We start from the raw sequence: 7,664 nt of genomic DNA, 5'->3' as shown, positions 1-7,664 counted from the left end.
AGACCAGTTTGCCACAGCATTAATCCCAAAAGGATGTCACCAAGAATGGAGGGTAGAGGGGTTGGGGATTTAGCTCAGTGGTAGAGCACTTGCCTAGCAAACACATGGCCCTGGGTTCGGTCCCCAGCTCCGAAAAAAAAAAAAAAAAAAAAAGAATGGAGGGTAGAAACCTATACTAACAAGCAGGGGGCTGAAATAAACCAGAGAGGGCAGAATAGCAAGTTACCTTGAAGCTCACACGGGCTATAACTCCAAGCAATAAAACAAAGAAACACATAAAGGGGAACACTTTAAAAAGTTTTTCTTTAGACTTTTATTGGAAAACGCCAGCAAGTCAAATATTAAGGATAAGTCAGGGTGCCTGCCAAGAATGGAGAAGGCCAGCGTAGCCGCTGCCTCGAGCCTGTAATTTTGAAGACAGGAAGGGCTACAGTTCACTTCAGCCTGGGCCATATAGTGAGACCTCATTTCCAAACAACAGGACATAAAGCAAAGAGAGAAACAGATGAGTTTAAAATCCAGTCCTGGTCGTGAAAATTACAAAGAATGAATTATCTCACTGGTTGACACTAAGAAATACGGAATGTGGGTGTACCTGCAAGCAAATGGATTTTGTGTTAGAAAGTCATCAATGTGTCCATTGATCCCTCCACCTGGGAAGGGTGAGGCCTATCCTGTATGGATGAAATACAGTGTTGAAGGTCTGGATAATTAGCTGAACTGCCAGGAAAACTTGACCAGGCCTGAGGAGCGTGGCTAAGTATTTCCACATCCAACCCATCAGACCAGCCTCTCCAACCATGCAATCTCACTCCTTGGAGAAGGGGTTGCTCATTGTATTTTGTACCTAGGTGGGCAGAACACTTACCTCCCATGCATGAAGCCCTCTATCAGTCCCCAACGCTGATAGAAACTATGTGGGCTGGAGACATGGCTCAGTGGTTAGGAGCACTGACTACTCTTCCAGAGGTCCTGAGTTCAAATCCCAGCAACCACATGGCAGCTCACAACCATCTGTAATGAGATCTGGTGCCCTCTTCTGGTGTGTCTGAAGACAGCTACAGTGTACTTATATATAATAAATAAATCTTTAAAAAATTAAAAAAGAAAGGAAGAAACTGTGTATGGTGGTTCGTGCCTGTAATCTCAGTCCTTCAAAAGCAGATGCAAGAGGACCACAAGTTCAAAGCCATCCTCGGCTACACAATGAGTTTGAGAACAGGCCGAGAGCTACACGAGACCCCAGTCTTTAAGGAAAAAAACCAAAACCAAAATGATAGCAAAAGTATTTTTATGTTCATATTCACATATTCATACATCTTATCCCCAGTTTGCTTCCTTATTAATCCTTGGTCTATTTTATTTTTATATCTGGAATAGCCATGGTAAGATTCAATTTAGTCATGTATCCATGCCATGTGTGCATGCGTGTGTGTGTGTGTATGTGTGTGTGTGTGTGTGTGTGTGTACATGTGCGCGTGCTTGCACCTGTGTATTTCTGTGTATGGGCGTATGCCTGTGAGTACAGGGGGTCTTGTCGGCCAGGAGAAGGTGTTGAATCCCTTGGAGTTGGAGTTTTGGGTAGATGTGAACTCCCTGTTATGGGTGCCAACAAAGAAATTGGATTCTTTGTCTGCTATAGAATGGGTGTGGTTTAATTATTTGTCTAGGAGCAAACTAGCCTCAGCCTTTGAAGCCTAGGTTATTTCCTGACTTAGGGTAGAAGATAGTCAGGTTTTAGCTGGGCCTACCTCTTAGAAGAACTAAGACCAGAGGCTGGAAAGTTCAAAGCCGGTGTAGCCTACCATAAGTTGTAAATGTCACTTTTATTTGCCAGACGTAATTGTCATCTTGGAGGCTTACTGATGAATAAGCCAATTCTTTCTGAACTCTGACTGGCTGGTTCAACTCAAGCTGTTTCTGGCTAAAAACTCCCTCCCAAGCGGACTCGAACTGGCTTCACTAGGCTTCTGACTGATTTGCTCGGCTTTGCTTCAAACTAACTTTGGCGATCTGTTCTGATGCTCTGCCTCCTCCTCGCTCTCTGGCTTATTCTGCCTTTACTTACAACCTCTGTAAAGCTGTCCAGGTAAAACTGCCCTCTTTCTCCCTCTTAAGTAGCCTCTCTTTCCTGCACTGTTCTATCTCTGTGTGTATCGCTAACTCGTTCTGTCAAATCTTTCTCTGATTCGTTACTTTGTCTGCCCATCAATTAGACCTCACTTTCTTTTTTTTTTTTAAAAAAAGAATTATTTACTAGTTTTATGTATATGAGTACATTGTAGCTGTGTTCAGACACACCCGAAGAGGGCATCAGATCCCATTACAGATGGTTGTGAGCCCCCATGTGGTTGCTGGGAATTGAACTCAGGACCTCTGGAAGATCAGTCAGTGCTCTTAACCACTGAGCCATCTCTCCAGCTCTAGACATCACTTTCAAACGTGGGTGCTTCCTTCTACAGACTAGCTTTACCTTCGTTGTTTGGGATTAATGGTGTGTACTAAGGGCATGTCTGTATTCCAGCCAGAGGGGTTAAAAGTGTGTATTCCAGCTGGATCACACAGACCTAAAAGGCCTGTGGATGTGATCCCTCACAGAGCAGCCATATTGCTGGATTAAAATCCCTCTACAGTGAGTTTAAGGATAACATGGGCACCGTAAGTGAGACACTGTTTCTAAATTAAAAGTTGTAAAAGGTTGGGCATAGTGCCTCATGCCTCTAAGCCCAGCAACTGGGATACCGAGACAGGTGGATTGACATGAACTTGAGGCCAGCCTGGACTATATAGTGAGTTCTAAGCAAACAAACAAACAAACAAAAAAACAAAAAAACAAAACAAAAACCCCACATATGCCCACAGCTTGGTGGCACGAGCTTGTTTCTCAGAAAGAATCAACTTTGCAGATAAAACTAGGGTCTCAAAGTGGGGTCGTTCTGGACTGATGGGCGGGCATACATCAGGTGGGGACAGAGGTAGATCAGAGGTAGTTGCTGGAGTGAGGCAGCCACAAGCCAAGGAATCCCTGGAGCCGCCAGAAGCCAAAGAAAAGCAAAAAAAAAAAAAAAAAAAAAAAAAAAGCAGCTTATTCCATTGTTTTGTTAGTTTTACATTGGTGTGACAAAATTACCTTAGAAATGAAGGATTTAACTTGACTCAAATTCAAGCAGAAAAGGTCCCTCACAGTTGCAAAGGCATAACGGAAGGAGGCACCATCTGTGGTGGCAGCAGCTTGGTGGCCTGGCTTTCTCACATCTTAGCAGACAAGGAAGAGGGAAATAAGCAGAATCAGGACCCAGCCATAGCTATCAGACTCACTCCTATGGCCTAAGTCAACCATCTAGGCACTATGTCCAGACGGTTCCACAGGGTTCCATCGTCTCCGCAAATTAGCACTCCCATCTGGGAATCAAGGGTTCAGACATTACACACTCAAACCATGGCTCTGCCCCCAGGCAGTTTCATCCTTGTCATCTCCGGTGCTGTGAGTGGATTTATTTCTGCTATTCAAGCCCCCAAACTTTTAGGCATTCGATGCGGCAGCCCTAGGAAACCAGTACCACAGTTCCAACATTTTACCGTTCATCTCCATTCAATGTAAGCTCCATGAGGAGAGAGGCTGTGTCTTTTTGCTCTGGGTTCACCACCCAGCGAGGGCAAAGTGAGAGCATATGAGCTAGGACGTCCATGGGGGAAAGCAGCCCCCTGCACCAGAGGCGAATTGCTTCCCAATACTGTAGCACATAGCTTCTGTGTGGATGGAGACTACTGTACAGGAATGAGCTTGCTTTGCAAGGTCGGTCTCTTTTTATTAGAAGGATAGAAACACAGGTGAGCATGACCCTGCTCTGGAAGTGACTTGATTCTCACTTTCATCAGGGCACACTAAGCCTCGGGCAAGACAGTTCAGGTGTGGCTCATTTTCCCAAGCTATGAAAAGAAGAAAGCCCTGTGTGCCCATTTTGGCTACTCAGGAGGACGGGGTTGGAGTTGGGAGGCCCTGTAAAATCTTCCTTGCCCGGTTGCTTTCACTCTCTGGGTTTAAAACTACTAACACTCTATCTCAGCAAGCTTAACTCCCAGGGTTTGCTCGGTCACTCGGCAAAGTCTTAAGGCATTAAGTTGCCACTTGATAAATCCGACCTTCATTTTTACAGATGGAAAAAAAAATTTTTTTTTAGAAAACAGACATTTGATTCACTCTTTCATAATTGTGCACATATTTGATATGCTTTGATCATAACCTCTCCCAGTTTCTTCTACTATTTCTTGTCCCTCCTAATGAACCCTCTGACTTTCGTTGCGTGCTTGCTTCCTGTCTGTCCTCCTGTCTGTCTGTCTGTCTGTCTGTCTGTCTGTCTTTTGTTCCAGGCTGGCATTCAATCAGTTCACTGTACAGCCAAGAATTGTTGCAGTAAATATCATTTGGGGGTTGCTACCTCACCTTAGATCATTTAGCTCTCAAATAAAAGACACAAAACCTTTCTGTTTATAATAATCCTTGCTCCATTAGAGCTGAGCAATTGCCAACCCGCTCTGCTAGTTTACTTCCCTTTCACTAACCCCAAGATATCACTTGCCTTGTCCCGCCTGGACCACTCCTAATTCAGCGTGCTGGCCCTCATGGCACCTCCTTCCTCTCTCTTCTCCCTCTCCTCAGGATCTCTCCTCAGACGACAAGCCCTGGCACCACCTCTCCTTGGTGGCACCAAAGCCCCACCTACCTCTCTTAGGCCCAGCAATAAGCTGTAGGCATCATCTTTATTAACTGACAATTTTAAACGAAGGAGCAAGGTTTGCACAACAAAAGCTGGTCTACAGGAGAATGTACTCTCAGGGCAACTGGACCCTGGGATACAGAATTTAACATGATGATACATAGCAACAGAAAAAAATCTCAACAAAGAGTGATCTTGAACACCTGATATTCCTGCCTTATTTCCCCAGTGCTGGGACTAGAGGCCCGCCACTTCACACTTGTTTTTATGCAGCCTTGAGGATCAAAACTCATGCTTCCTACAGGATAGACAAGCATTCTACCAACTGAGCCACGTTCCCAGGCCCAAAGACAATCTTAAATGATGAAACGATTTCATTTGATTCGACAACGACTACAAAGAAGGTGGGTTACCTGGCCCTGGTTCCAATCCTGAAAGTGATCCAGGACCAGTGAAACACAGCAAGCTCGGTTTGAGTCTCACACATTCTCACCTGGCTAGTATGTAGTTGGCCAGCCACGTCCATCAATCTGGCACTCAGTTTAACTCATATATGAAGGGAGGGTGGAGGGTGGAGGGTGGGGGTGGGTGGGGGGTGGAGGGTGGGGGTGGGGGGGTGGGTGGAGTAACACAAATCCTAGGGGTAAGAATGAATGCAAGAGTGGCTGATGTGGTAGTGCACACCTTTGATCCCAGCACTTGGGAAGCAGAGGCTGAGGCAGGTGGAGCTCGTGAGTTCAGGGCTAGTCTAGTCTACAGATACAGATCCAATAACAGGACAGCCAGGGCTACTTCTATCTATCTATCTATCTATCTATCTATCTATCTATCTATCTATCTATCTATCTACCTACCTACCTACCTACTTATCTATCTATCTATGGGGCAGTGAACCCTGCAGGGCAGTGGACCGTGCCACTAGACAGAAGAACTGATAAGTTAGTAGCAAAAGTTCAGAACCTCAAACTCATATAATTGAGAACGGCAGGAGTTCACTAGCTCCTGACCAGATTCCTGTCCTGGAGCACGTGACTATGACATCCCACTAAGAGGACCATGACAACTGGTCACAGAGCATAGAAACCCAGAGTTCTCCATGTTAATGAGGAGAGAAGTGATAACCACAAGCTGTCCTCTGATCTGCACAAGTGTCCTGTGGCTTGAGTGTGTCTTACCCCTAGAACATAGATAGGTAGATAGATAGATAGGTAGGTAGGTAGGTAGGTAGATGACTGATAGATGATAGGTTATAGATAGATGATAGATGATGATAGATGATAGATAGGTTATAGACAGATGATGATAGATGATTATAGATAGATGATGATAAATAGATGTTGATAGATAGACAGAAGATAGATGACTGATAGATAACAGCTAGATGGGTAGATAGGTGTTTATAACAAGGATTTGACTGGAGAGATGTCCCAGTGGGTTGAAGTGCCTGCTGCTGAGCTTGTCTCTGTCCCATCACTAGTATTCGTGCACGCACTCATGGTGGGAGTCAAGAACTTACTCCTGGAGTCTGGACTCTGAACTCCATAGGTGGACTCCCAGACCTCCATGTACAAGCACACACATGCACGCAAAAGAAATAAATGAAATGTGATAGAATATGTACATATAGAAAGGGATATATCTGCTTACATGTGTTGGCGTACTGGACAGTAGCCCATGAATATGTTGAAGTTATATCTTAATCAATTAAAATAAATTTAAATAAAATAAAAAGTCTTAAATCTCAAAAGCAGGGAAGTAAAGGTATACAGATCTGGGAGTACAAGACACGTATCAGATCTCATACATATACCAGGACCAGCCTCATCTATATACCAGGACCAGCCTCATCCACATACTAGGACCAGCCTCATCTACATATCAGGACCTAGTTTCACTCTGCCCATCCTCCCCAAAAAACCCCTGCTCAACTGCCCAGAGAACAGTCCTACTGTACCCTAAACAAGTAATTGCACTACAGTGAATGATCTCACATGTCTTTGCAATTGTTTTTGTCTCTTCCAGAGGCCGCGGGTTCAATTCCCAGCACCTACATTGTGTCTCACAACCAATTTCAACTCTGGCTACAGAGGATCTGACCACTATCTTCTGACCTCTTCAGACACCAGCCCTAGTTGTATGTCTATACATGCGCACACATGATCACGAGCGCGGACATGTTCAGGTGCTCCCACGTGCTTGAGCAAAGTGCACGTGCTATGGAGTCTGTATGGAGGTCAGAGGACAATTTGGAGTTGTCTCCTCCTGCTATACCAAATCCAGAGACGGATCTTAGTTCATCAAACTTAAGGGCAAGTGCCTTTGACCTCCGAGCTATCTAGACTACCTAGGTTTTATTTATTTTTCTTTTCTATTTCCTACTATCATTGTGTGCCACAGCAGTGTGTGTGAGGGGTATACGATGTTTGGGACCTGGCATCTATATGAAGGTAAGAAGACAACTTTGTGGGGTCGGTTCCTTTCTTTCTCCTACCTTTATGTGCATTCTGGGGATCGCACTCAGATCCTCGGGCTTGGACCACAAGCACTTCCACAGGCTGAGCCATTTTGATGACTCCGACGTGTTTTATAAATAATTTTCTTTTTTCCCGGTTGGGGATTTGGCTCAGTGGTAGAGCGCTTGCATAGCAAGCGCAAGGCCCTGGGTTCGTTCCCCAACTCCGAAAAAAAGAATAGAAAAAAAAATAATTTTCTTTTTTCCCTTTGACAGCACTAGGGACTGAACCTAGGGCCTCATGCATGTTAGTCAAGCCCCAAACGATTCTGTGGTAGGCAGGGGGTCAGCCCTGTCTCCCCCCAAAAATATGGACATTTGTTTCCGCATTCATTCCATGGTGGATACTTGTGTTGGGTCCTCACTCTCGCTGCTCAGAATCCTGCTGCGAGCTTCACTGTGCACACATGTTCCTACTGGGTACACGGGAGTGG

The 7,664-nt window shown here is 45.0% G+C and overlaps 1 long non-coding RNA gene across 2 annotated transcripts; it reads right to left on the bottom strand.

Moving 5' to 3' along the window:
• Positions 1 to 298: 298 nt before the first annotated feature.
• On the bottom strand, positions 299 to 7,664 carry LOC120095970 (uncharacterized). Of its 2 annotated transcripts, XR_015634829.1 has the most exons (4): positions 7,210 to 7,664; positions 3,131 to 3,255; positions 596 to 674; positions 299 to 463 (listed from the first exon to the last, which is right to left on the bottom strand). It is a non-coding gene; the product is annotated as an uncharacterized LOC120095970 (long non-coding RNA). The 2 variants fall into 2 exon arrangements; XR_015634830.1 differs by lacking the exon at positions 596 to 674 and having other exon boundaries at positions 300 to 463; positions 7,210 to 7,654.

Source organism: Rattus norvegicus, chromosome 12, assembly GCF_021556685.1.
Source record: "Rattus norvegicus strain SHRSP/BbbUtx chromosome 12, alternate assembly SHRSP_T2T, whole genome shotgun sequence".
Classification (NCBI taxonomy): domain Eukaryota; kingdom Metazoa; phylum Chordata; class Mammalia; order Rodentia; family Muridae; genus Rattus; species Rattus norvegicus.
This window is presented reverse-complemented; position numbering and strand designations above follow the sequence as displayed.